This window comes from Notolepis coatsorum (assembly GCF_963971535.1).
Source record: "Notolepis coatsorum genome assembly, chromosome: 12".
NCBI lineage: Eukaryota > Metazoa > Chordata > Actinopteri > Aulopiformes > Paralepididae > Notolepis > Notolepis coatsorum.
Window position 1 is genome coordinate 122,521,999 of NC_140176.1, and position 16,188 is coordinate 122,538,186.

The window sequence follows — 16,188 nt, forward strand, 5'->3', positions numbered from 1 at the left end:
ACTCTACACTACACTACTCTACACTACTCTACTCTACACTACTCTACACTACTCTACACTACACTACACTACACTACACTACTCTACTCTACACTACTCTACTCTACTCTACACTACTCTACACTACTCTACACTACTCTACACTACACTACTCTACTCTACACTACTCTACACTACTCTACACTACTCTACACTACACTACACTACACTACACTACACTACTCTACTCTACACTACTCTACACTACACTACACTACTCTACACTACACTACACTACACTACACTACTCTACTCTACACTACTCTACACTACACTACTCTACCTACCTACTCTACACTACTCTACACTACTCTACACTACACTACACTACACTACACTACACTACACTACTCTACCTCTACACTACACTACACTACACTACTCTACTCTACACTACTCTACTCTACACTACTCTACACTACACTACACTACACTACTCTACACTACTCTACTCTACACTACTCTACACTACACTACACTACACTACACTACACTACTCTACTCTACACTACACTACACTACACTACTCTACTCTACACTACTCTACTCTACTCTACACTACACTACACTACTCTACACTACACTACACTACACTACTCTACACTACACTACTCTACACTACTCTACACTACACTACACTACACTACACTACTCTACTCTACACTACTCTACACTACACTACACTACACTACACTACACTACTCTACACTACTCTACACTACTCTACACTACACTACACTACACTACACTACATGACTCTACACTACTCTACTCTACACTACTCTACACTACTCTACACTACTCTACACTACACTACTCACTACTCTACTCTACACTACTCTACTCTACACTACTCTACACTACTCTACACTACTCTACACTACACTACACTACATGACTCTACTCTACACTACTCTACTCTACACTACATGACTCTACTCTACTCTACACTACACTACACTACATGACTCTACTCTACACTACACTACACTACATGACTCTACACTACACTACTCTACTCTACACTACTCTACACTACTCTACACTACTCTACTCTACTCTACACTACTCTACTCTACTCTACACTACTCTACACTACTCTACTCTACACTACTCTACACTACACTACACTACTCTACACTACTCTACTCTACTCTACACTACTCTACTCTACTCTACACTACTCTACACTACTCTACTCTACACTACTCTACACTACTCTACACTACTCTACTCTACTCTACACTACTCTACTCTACTCTACACTACTCTACACTACTCTACTCTACACTACACTACACTACTCTACACTACTCTACACTACTCTACACTACTCTACTCTACTCTACACTACTCTACTCTACTCTACACTACTCTACACTACTCTACTCTACACTACTCTACACTACCTACACTACTCTACACTACTCTACACTACACTACTCTACTCTACTCTACACTACACTACTCTACTCTACTACATACTCTACTCTACACTACTCTACATACACTACACTACTCTACTCTACTCTACACTACTCTACTCTACTCTACACAACACTACTCTACTCTACTCTACACTACTCTACTCTACTCTACAACATACTCTACTCTACTCTACACTACATGACTACTCTACACTACACTACACAACACTACTCTACTCTACTCTACTCTACACTACTCTACTCTACTCTACACTACTCTACTCTACACTACTCTACACTACACTACACTACTCTACTCTACTCTACACTACACTACTCTACTCTACTCTACACTACACTACTCTACTCTACTCTACAACACTACTCTACTCTACTCTACACTACACTACACTACATGACTCTACACTACACTACTCTACTCTACACTACTCTACACTACTCTACACTACTCTACTCTACTCTACTCTACTCTACTATACTCTACACTACTCTACACTACTCTACTCTACACTACTCTACACTACACTACACTACACTACTCTACACTACTCTACTCTACACTACTCTACACTACACTACACTACACTACACTACACTACTCTACTCTACACTACACTACACTACACTACTCTACACTACACTACCTACTTACTCTACACTACACTACACTACACTACTCTACACTACACTACACTACACTACTCTACACTACACTACACTACACTACTCTACACTACACTACACTACACTACACTACTCTACTACACTACTCTACACTACACTACACTACACTACACTACACTACTCTACACTTACACTACTCTACTCTACCTACACTTACACTACACTACACTACTCTACACTACTCTACACTACTCTACTCTACACTACTCTACACTACTCTACACTACTCTACACTACACTACTCTACACTACTCTACTCTACACTACTCTACTCTACACTACTCTACACTACTCTACACTCTACTCTACACTACACTACACTACAGACTCTACTCTACACTACTCTACTCTACACTACATGACTCTACTCTACTCTACACTACACTACACTACATGACTCTACTCTACACTACACTACACTACATGACTCTACACTACACTACTCTACTCTACACTACTCTACACTACTCTACACTACTCTACTCTACTCTACACTACTCTACTCTACTCTACACTACTCTACACTACTCTACTCTACACTACTCTACACTACACTACACTACTCTACACTACTCTACTCTACTCTACACTACTCTACTCTACTCTACACTACTCTACTACTACTCTACACTACTCTACACTACTCTACATACTCTACTCTACTCTACACTACTCTACTCTACTCTACACTACTCTACACTACTCTACTCTACACTACACTACACTACTCTACACTACTCTACACTACTCTACTCTACACTACTCTACACTACTCTCTACTCTCTACTACACTACTCTACACTACTCTACTCTACTCTACACTACCTACCTACTCTACACTACTCTACTCTACTCTACACTACACTACACTACTCTACACTACTCTACTCTACTCTACACTACTCTACTCTACTCTACACTACTCTACACTACTCTACTCTACTCTACACTACACTACACTACTCTACACTACACTACACTACTCTACACTACTCTACTCTACTCTACACTACACTACACTACTCTACACTACTCTACACTACACTACTCTACTCTACTCTACACTACACTACTCTACTCTACTCTACACTACTCTACTCTACACTACTCTACACTACACTACACTACTCTACTCTACTCTACACTACTCTACTCTACTCTACACAACACTACTCTACTCTACTCTACACTACTCTACTCTACTCTACACAACACTACTCTACTACTCTACACTACATGACTCTACACTACTCTACACTACACTACACAACACTACTCTACTCTACTCTACTCTACTACTCTACTCTACTCTACACTACTCTACTCTACACTACTCTACACTACACTACACTACTCTACTCTACTCTACACTACTCTACTCTACTCTACACAACTACTACTCTACTCTACACTACACTACACTACAAGACTCTACACTACTACTACTCACACTACTCTACACTACTCTACACTACACTACTCTACTCTACACTACTCTACTCTACTCTACACTACTCTACACTACTCTACTCTACACTACTCTACACTACACTACACTACTCTACACTACTCTACACTACTCTACACTACTCTACTCTACTACACTACACTACTCTACTCTACACTACCTACACTACTCTACTCTACACTACTCTACACTACACTACACTACTTACTACTCTACACTACACTACTCTACTCTACTCTACACTACACTACTTACTCTACTCTACACTACCTACTCTACACTACTCTACACTACACTACACTACTCTACTCTACTCTACACTACTCTACACTACTCTACACTACACTACTCTACTCTACTCTACACTACTCTACACTACTCTACACACACTACACTACACTACTCTACCTACCCTCTACTCTACTCTACACTACTCTACTCTACACAACACTACTCTACTCTACTCTACTCTACACAACACTACACTACTCTACACAACACTACTCTACTCTACACAACACTACTCTACACTACACTACACTACACTACTCTACTCTACACTACACTACTACTCTACTCTACTCTACACAACACTACTCTACTCTACTCTATCTACACAACACTACTCTACTCTACTCTACTCTACACAACTACTCTACTCTACAACCTACTCTACTCTACACAACACTACTCTACTCTACTCTACACTACTCTACACTACTCTACACAACACTACTCTACTCTACACAACTCTACTCTACTCTACACAACACTACTCTACTCTACAACCCTCTACTCTACTCTACACTACTCTACACTACACTACACAACACTACTCTACTCTACACTACTCTACTCTACTCTACACTACTACTCTACTCTACTCTACTCTACACTACTCTACACTACTCTACACAACTCTACTCTACTTACTCTACTCTACACTACTCTACACTACTCTACTCTACTCTACACTCTACACTACACTACACAACACTACTCTACTCTACACTACTCTACTCTACTACACTACTCTACACTACACTACTCTACTCTACACTACTCTACACAACACTACTCTACTCTACACTACTTACTCTACTCTACACTACTCTACACTACTCTACTTACTCTACACTACTCTACACTACTCTACTCTACACTACTCTACACTACTCTACACTACACTACACTACTCTACTCTACAACCTACTCTACTCTACTCTACACTACTCTACACTACACTACACAACACTACTCTACTCTACACAACTCTACTCTACTCTACACAACACTACTCTACTCTACACAACACTACTCTACTCTACACTACTCTACACTACACTACACAACACTACTCTACTCTACACTACTCTACTCTACTCTACACTACTCTACTCTACTCTACACTACTCTACTCTACTCTACACTACTACTTACTCTACTCTACACTACTCTACACAACACTACTCTACTCTACACAACTCTACTCTACTCTACACAACACTACTCTACTCTACACAAACACTACACTACTCTACTCTACACTACTCTACACTACTCTACTCTACTCTACACTACTCTACACTACTCTACACTACTCTACTCTACTCTACTCTACTCTACACTACTCTACACTACACTACCTACTACTCTACCTACTCTACTCTACACCTACTCTACTCTACACAACACTACTCTCTACAACTACTCTACTCTACTCTACTCTACACAACACTACTCTACTCTACTCTACTCTACACAACTCTACTCTACTCTACACAACAACACTACTCTACTCTACACAACACTACTCTACACTACTCTACACAACACTACTCTACTCTACTCTACTCTACACAACACTACTCTACTCTACTCTACACAACACTACTCTACTCTACACTACACAACACTACTCTACTCTACTCTACACTACTCTACTCTACTCTACACAAACTACTCTACTCTACTCTACTCTACACAACTCTACTCTACTCTACACAACACTACTCTACTCTACTCTACTCTACACAAACTCTACTCTACTCTACACAACACTACTCTACTCTACTCTACACAACATACTCTACTCTACTCTACACTACTCTACTCTACTCTACTCTACACTACTCTACTCTAACTCTCTACTCTACTCTACACTACTCTCTCTACTCTACTCTACTCTACACTACTCTACTCTACTCTACTCTACACAACTCTACTCTACTCTACTCTACACAACACTACTCTACTCTACCTACTCTACTCTACTCTACACAACACTACTCTACTCTACACTACTCTACTCTACACAACTCTACTCTACTCTACTCTACACAACACTACTCTACTCTACACAACACTACTCTACTCTACTCTACTCTACTCTACACAACTCTACTCTACTCTACTCTACACAACACTACTCTACTCTACTCTACACAACACTACTCTACTCTACTCTACTCTACTCTACACTACTCTACTCTACTCTACTCTACAACTCTACTCTACTCTACACAACACTACTCTACTCTACTCTACTCTACTCTACACTACTCTACTACTCTACTACTCTACTCTACTCTACTCTACTCTACACTACTCTACTCTACTCTACACTACTCTACTCTACACTACTCTACACACTACTCTACTACTCTACACTACTCTACTCTACTCTACTCTACTCTACTCTACTCTACTCTACTCTACTCTACTCTACACTACTCTACTCTACACTACACTACTCTACTCACTACTCTACTCTACTCTACTCACTACTCTACACTACTTACTCTACTCTACTCTACTCTACTCTACACTACTCTACACTCTACTCTACTCTACACAACACTACTCTACTCTACTCTACTCTACTCTACACTACTCTACTCTACTCTACTCTTACACAACTACTACTCTACTCTACACTACTCTACTCTACTCTACTCTACACTACTCTACTCTACTCTACTCTACTCTACACTACTCTACTCTACTCTACTACACTACTCTACTCTACTCTACTACACTACTCTACTCTACTCTACTCTACTCTACACAACACTACTCTACTCTACTCTACTCTACACAACACTACTCTACTCTACACTACTCTACACTACTCTACTCTACTCTACTCTACACTACTCTACACTACTCTACTCTACTCTACTCTACACTACTCTACACTACTCTACACTACTCTACTCTACTCTACTCTACACTACTCTACTCTACTCTACTCTACTCTACACTACACTACTCTACACTACTCTACTCTACTCTACTCTACACTACTCTACTCTACTCTACTCTACTCTACACTACTCTACACTACTCTACTCTACTCTACTCTACACTACTCTACACTACTCTACTCTACTCTACTCTACACTACTCTACACTACTCTACACTACTCTACTCTACTCTACTCTACACTACTCTACTCTACTCTACTCTACTCTACACTACACTACTCTACTCTACTCTACTCTACTCTACACTACACTACTCTACACTACTCTACTCTACTCTACTCTACACTACTCTACTCTACACTACTCTACTCTACTCTACACTACTACTCTACACTACTCTACACTACTCTACTCTACTCTACTCTACACTACTCTACTCTACTCTACTCTACTCTACTCTACACTACTCTACACTACTCTACTCTACTCTACTCTACACTACTCTACTACTACTCTACTCTACTCTACTCTACTCTACTCTACTCTACTCTACTCTACACTACACTACTCTACACTACACTACTCTACTCTACTCTACTCTACTCTACTCTACTCTACACTACTCTACACTACACTACACTACTCTACTCTACTCTACTCTACACTACACTACTCTACACTACTCTACTCTACTCTACTCTACACTACTCTACTCTACTCTACTCTACTCTACTCTACTCTACACTACTCTACACTACTCTACTCTACTCTACTCTACACTACTCTACACTACTCTACTCTACTCTACTCTACACTACACTACTCTACACTACTCTACTCTACTCTACTCTACACTCTACTCTACTCTACTCTACTCTACACTACTCTACTCTACTCTACTCTACTCTACACTACTCTACACTACTCTACTCTACTCTACTCTACACTACTCTACTCTACTCTACTCTACTCTACACTACTCTACACTACTCTACTCTACTCTACTCTACACTACTCTACTCTACACTACTCTACTCTACTCTACTCTACACAACACTACTCTACTCTACACTACACTACTCTACACTACTCTACTCTACTCTACACTACTCTACACTACTCTACTCTACTCTACTCTACACTACACTACTCTACACTACTCTACTCTACACTACTCTACTCTACACTACACTACTCTACTCTACACTACACTACTCTACACTACTCTACTCTACTCTACACTACTCTACACTACTCTACACTACTCTACACTACACTACTCTACACTACTCTACACTACTCTACACTACACTACACTACTCTACTCTACACTACTCTACTCTACACTACTCTACTCTACACTACACTACTCTACACTACTCTACTCTACACTACTCTACTCTACTCTACACTACTCTACTCTACACTACTCTACTCTACACTACTCTACTCTACACTACACTACTCTACTCTACTCTACACTACTCTACTCTACACTACTCTACTCTACACTACTCTACTCTACACTACACTACTCTACACAACACTACACTACTCTACACTACTCTACACTACTCTACTCTACACTACTCTACTCTACACTACTCTACTCTACACTACACTACTCTACACTACTCTACACTACTCTACACTACACTACTCTACACTACTCTACTCTACACTACTCTACTCTACACTACTCTACACAACACTACACTACTCTACACTACTCTACACTACTCTACACTACTCTACTCTACTCTACACTACTCTACTCTACACAACACTACACTACTCTACTCTACACTACTCTACACAACACTACACTACTCTACTCTACACTACTCTACACTACTCTACTCTACACTACTCTACACAACACTACACTACTCTACTCTACACTACTCTACACAACACTACTCTACTCTACTCTACACTACATGACTCTACACTACACTACACTACACTACATGACTCTACACTACACTACACTACACTACATGACTCTACACTACACTACACTACACTACACTACACTACATGACTCTACACTACACTACACTACACTACATGACTCTACACTACACTACACTACACTACTCTACTCTACACTACACTACACTACACTACATGACTCTACACTACACTACACTACACTACATGACTCTACACTACTCTACTCTACACAACACTACTCTACTCTACACTACACTACACTACACTACATGACTCTACTCTACACTACATGACTCTACACTACACTACACTACACTACATGACTCTACACTACACTACACTACACTACATGACTCTACACTACACTACACTACACTACATGACTCTACACTACACTACACTACACTACATGACTCTACACTACACTACACTACACTACATGACTCTACACTACACTACACTACATGACTCTACACTACATGACTCTACACTACACTACACTACACTACATGACTCTACACTACACTACACTACACTACACTACACTACACTACACTACTCTACTCTACACAACACTACTCTACTCTACACTACACTACACTACACTACATGACTCTACACAACACTACACTACATGACTCTACACTACACTACACTACACTACACTACATGACTACACAACACTACACTACATGACTCTACACTACACAACACTACACTACATGACTACACTACACTACTCTACACTACATGACTCTACACTACACTACACTACACTACATGACTCTACACTACACTACACTACACTACATGACTACACTACACTACTCTACACTACATGACTCTACACTACTCTACACTACACTACACTACACTACACTACATGACTCTACTCTACACTACACTACACTACACTACACTACATGACTCTACACTACACTACACTACACTACACTACATGACTCTACACTACACTACACTACACTACATGACTCTACACTACACTACACTACACTACATGACTACACTACACTACTCTACACTACATGACTCTACACTACTCTACACTACACTACACTACACTACACTACATGACTCTACTCTACACTACACTACACTACACTACACTACATGACTCTACACTACTCTACTCTACACTACATGACTCTACACTACATGACTCTACTCTACTCTACACAACACTACACTACTCTACTCTACACTACTCTACACTACTCTACTCTACACTACACTACTCTACACTACATGACTCTACTCTACACAACACTACTCTACTCTACACTACACTACACTACACTACATGACTCTACACTACACTACACTACACTACATGACTCTACTCTACACAACACTACTCTACTCTACACTACTCTACTCTACACTACACTACTCTACACTACATGACTCTACTCTACACAACACTACTCTACTCTACACAACACTACTCTACTCTACACTACACTACACTACACTACATGACTCTACACTACACAACACTACACTACATGACTCTACACTACACTACACTACACTACATGACTCTACTCTACACTACATGACTCTACACTACACTACACTACACTACATGACTCTACACTACACTACACTACACTACATGACTCTACACTACACTACACTACACTACACTACATGACTCTACACTACACTACACTACACTACATGACTCTACACTACACTACACTACACTACATGACTCTACACTACACTACACTACACTACATGACTCTACACTACACTACACTACATGACTCTACACTACATGACTCTACACTACACTACACTACACTACATGACTCTACACTACACTACACTACACTACACTACACTACACTACTCTACTCTACTCTACACAACACTACTCTACTCTACACTACACTACACTACACTACATGACTCTACACAACACTACACTACATGACTCTACACTACACTACACTACATGACTACACAACACTACACTACATGACTCTACACTACACAACACTACACTACATGACTACACTACACTACTCTACACTACATGACTCTACACTACACTACACTACACTACATGACTCTACACTACACTACACTACACTACATGACTACACTACACTACTCTACACTACATGACTCTACACTACTCTACACTACACTACACTACACTACACTACATGACTCTACACTACACTACACTACACTACACTACATGACTCTACACTACACTACACTACACTACACTACACTACACTACTCTACTCTACACAACACTACTCTACTCTACACTACACTACACTACACTACATGACTCTACACAACACTACACTACATGACTCTACACTACACTACACTACACTACACTACATGACTACACAACACTACACTACATGACTCTACACTACACTACACTACACTACACTACATGACTACACAACACTACACTACATGACTCTACACTACACTACTCTACACTACATGACTCTACACTACACTACACTACACTACATGACTCTACACTACACTACACTACACTACATGACTACACTACACTACTCTACACTACATGACTCTACACTACTCTACACTACACTACACTACACTACACTACATGACTCTACTCTACACTACACTACACTACATGACTCTACACTACACTACACTACACTACACTACATGACTCTACACTACACTACACTACACTACACTACATGACTCTACACTACATGACTCTACTCTACTCTACACTACTCTACACTACATGACTCTACACAACACTACTCTACACTACATGACTCTACACTACATGACTCTACTCTACACAACACTACACTACTCTACTCTACACTACTCTACACTACTCTACTCTACACTACACTACTCTACACTACATGACTCTACACTACATGACTCTACTCTACACAACACTACACTACTCTACTCTACACTACTCTACTCTACACTACATGACTCTACACAACACTACACTACACTACTCTACACTACTCTACTCTACACTACTCTACTCTACACAACACTACTCTACACTACATGACTCTACACAACACTACTCTACTCTACACTACTCTACTCTACACTACACTACATGACTCTACACAACACTACACTACATGACTCTACACTACACTACACTACACTACATGACTCTACACTACACTACACTACACTACTCTACACTACTCTACACTACACTACACTACTCTACTCTACACTACTCTACTCTACACAACACTACTCTACACAACACTACTCTACTCTACACTACTCTACTCTACACTACTCTACACTACTCTACTCTACACTACTCTACTCTACACTACTCTACACTACTCTACTCTACACTACTCTACACTACATGACTCTACACAACACTACACTACATGACTCTACACTACACTACACTACACTACACTACATGACTACACAACACTACACTACATGACTCTACACTACACAACACTACACTACATGACTACACTACACTACTCTACACTACATGACTCTACACTACACTACACTACACTACATGACTCTACACTACACTACACTACACTACATGACTACACTACACTACTCTACACTACATGACTCTACACTACACTACACTACACTACACTACATGACTCTACACTACACTACACTACACTACACTACATGACTCTACACTACTCTACTCTACACTACATGACTCTACACTACATGACTCTACTCTACACAACACTACTCTACACTACATGACTCTACACTACACTACACTACTCTACACTACATGACTCTACACTACATGACACTACTCTACACTGCACTACATTACACTACTCTACACTACTCTACACTACACTACTCTACACTACACTACTCTACTCTACTCTACACAACACTACTCTACTCTACACTACTCTACTCTACACAACACTACTCTACTCTACACTACTCTACTCTACACAACACTACTCTACACTACTCTACTCTACACTACTCTACACTACACTACTCTACACTACTCTACTCTACACTACACTACACTACACTACACTACATGACTCTACACAACACTACACTACTCTACACTACACTACTCTACACTACACTACTCTACTCTACTCTACACTACTCTACACTACTCTACACTACTCTACTCTACACAACACTACTCTACTCTACACTACTCTACTCTACACTACTCTACTCTACACTACTCTACACTACTCTACTCTACACAACACTACTCTACACTACACTACACTACTCTACTCTACACTACACTACACTACATGACTCTACACAACACTACACTACATGACTCTACACTACACTACACTACACTACATGACTACACAACACTACACTACATGACTCTACACTACACTACACTACACTACATGACTCTACACTACACTACACAACACTACACTACATGACTCTACACTACATGACTCTACACTACACTACACTACACTACATGACTCTACACTACACTACACTACATGACTCTACACTACACTACACTACACTACACTACACTACATGACTCTACACTACACTACACTACACTACACTACATGACTCTACACTACACTACACTACACTACATGACTCTACACTACACTACACTACACTACTCTACACTACACTACACTACACTACACTACATGACACTACACTACACGACTACACTACATGACTCTACACTACACTACACTACACTACACTACTCTACACTACATGACTCTACACAACACTACACTACACTACATGACTCTACACTACATGACTCTACACTACATGACTCTACACTACATGACTCTACACTACATGACTCTACACTACATGACTCTACACTACACTACTCTACACTACATGACTCTACACTACATGACTCTACACTACATGACTCTACACAACACTACACTACACTACATGACTCTACACTACATGACTCTACACTACATGACTCTACACTACACTACTCTACACTACATGACTCTACACTACATGACTCTACACTACACTACACTACACTACATGACTCTACACTACACTACACTACATGACTCTACACTACACTACTCTACACTACATGACTCTACACTACATGACTCTACACTACATGACTCTACTCTACACTACATGACTCTACACTACATGACTCTACACTACATGACTCTACACTACATGACTCTACACTACATGACTCTACACTACATGACTCTACACTACGTGACTCTACACTACATGACACTACATGACTACACTACATGACTCTACACTACACTACTCTACACTACATGACTCTACACTACACTACACTACACTACTCTACACTAGATGACTCTACACTACACTACATGACTCTACACTACACTACATGACTCTACACTACATGACTCTACACTACTCTGCACTACATGACTCTACACTACATGACTACACTACATGACTCTACACTACACTACTCTACACTACACTACATGACTCTACACTACATGACTCTACACTACACTACATGACTCTACACTACATGACTCTACACTACATGACTCTACACTACATGACTACACTACATGACTCTACACTACATGACTACACTACTCTACACTACATGACTCTACACTACATGACTACACTACATGACACTACACTACATGACTCTACACTACATGACACTACACTACATGACACTACACAACACTACTCTACACTACACAACTCTACACTACATGACTACACTACATGACTCTACTCTACACAACTCTACACTACATGACTACACTACATGACTCTACACTACATGACTCTACACTACATGACTACACTACACGACTCTACACTACATGACTCTACACTACATGACTCTACACTACATGACTCTACACTACATGACTCTACACTACATGACTCTACACTACATGACTCTACACTACATGACTCTACACTACATGACTCTACACTACATGACTCTACACTACATGACTCTACACTACACTACTCTACACTACATGACTCTACACTACATGACTCTACACTACACTACTCTGCACTACATGACTCTACACTACTCTACACTACATGACTCTACACTACATGACTACACTACATGACTCTACACTACATGACTCTACACTACATGACTCTGCACTACATGACTCTACACTACATGACTCTACACTACATGACTCTACACTACATGACACTACACTACATGACACTACATGACTCTACACTACATGACTCTACACTACACTACTCTACACTACATGACTCTACACTACATGACTCTACACTACATGACTCTACACTACATGACTCTACACTACATGACTCTACACTACATGACTCTACACTACACTACATGACTCTACACTACATGACTCTACACTACTCTACACTACATGACTCTACACTACATGACTCTACACTACATGACTCTACACTACACTACATGACACTACACTACATGACTCTACACTACATGACTCTACACTACATGACTACACTACACTACATGACTACACTACATGACTCTACACTACATGACTCTACTCTACACTACTCTACACTACATGACTCTACACTACATGACTCTACACTACATGACTCTACACTACATGACTCTACACTACATGACTCTACACTACTCTACACTACATGACTACACTACATGACTCTACACTACATGACTCTACACTACATGACTCTACACTACATGACTCTACACTACATGACTCTACACTACATGACTCTACATGACTCTACACTACATGACTCTACACTACATGACTCTACACTACATGACTCTACATGACTCTACACTACATGACTCTACACTACATGACTCTGCACTACATGACTCTACACTACATGACTCTACACTACATGACTCTACACTACACTACACTACTCTACACTACTCTACTCTACTCTACTCTACTCTACTCTACTCTACTCTACACTACACTACTCTACACAACACTACTCTACACTACACTACTCTACTCTACACTACTCTACACTACTCTACACTACACTACTCTACACTACACTACACTACACTACACTACTCTACTCTACACTACTCTACACTACACTACACTACACTACACTACACTACACTACACTACACTACTCTACACTACACTACACTACTCTACACTACACTACACTACACTACACTACACTACACTACTCTACACTACACTACACTACACTACACTACTCTACTCTACACTACTCTACACTACACTACACTACACTACACTACACTACTCTACACTACACTACACTACACTACACTACTCTACTCTACACTACTCTACACTACACTACACTACACTACTCTACACTACA

At 40.0% G+C, this 16,188-nt stretch overlaps 1 protein-coding gene across 1 annotated transcript in view; it reads left to right on the top strand.

The window, feature by feature from the left end:
- The window catches only part of LOC311238037 (ataxin-2-like protein), an 89,556-nt gene that overhangs the window by 16,060 nt on the left and 57,308 nt on the right, over window positions 1–16,188 (top strand). The window lies entirely within an intron of this gene.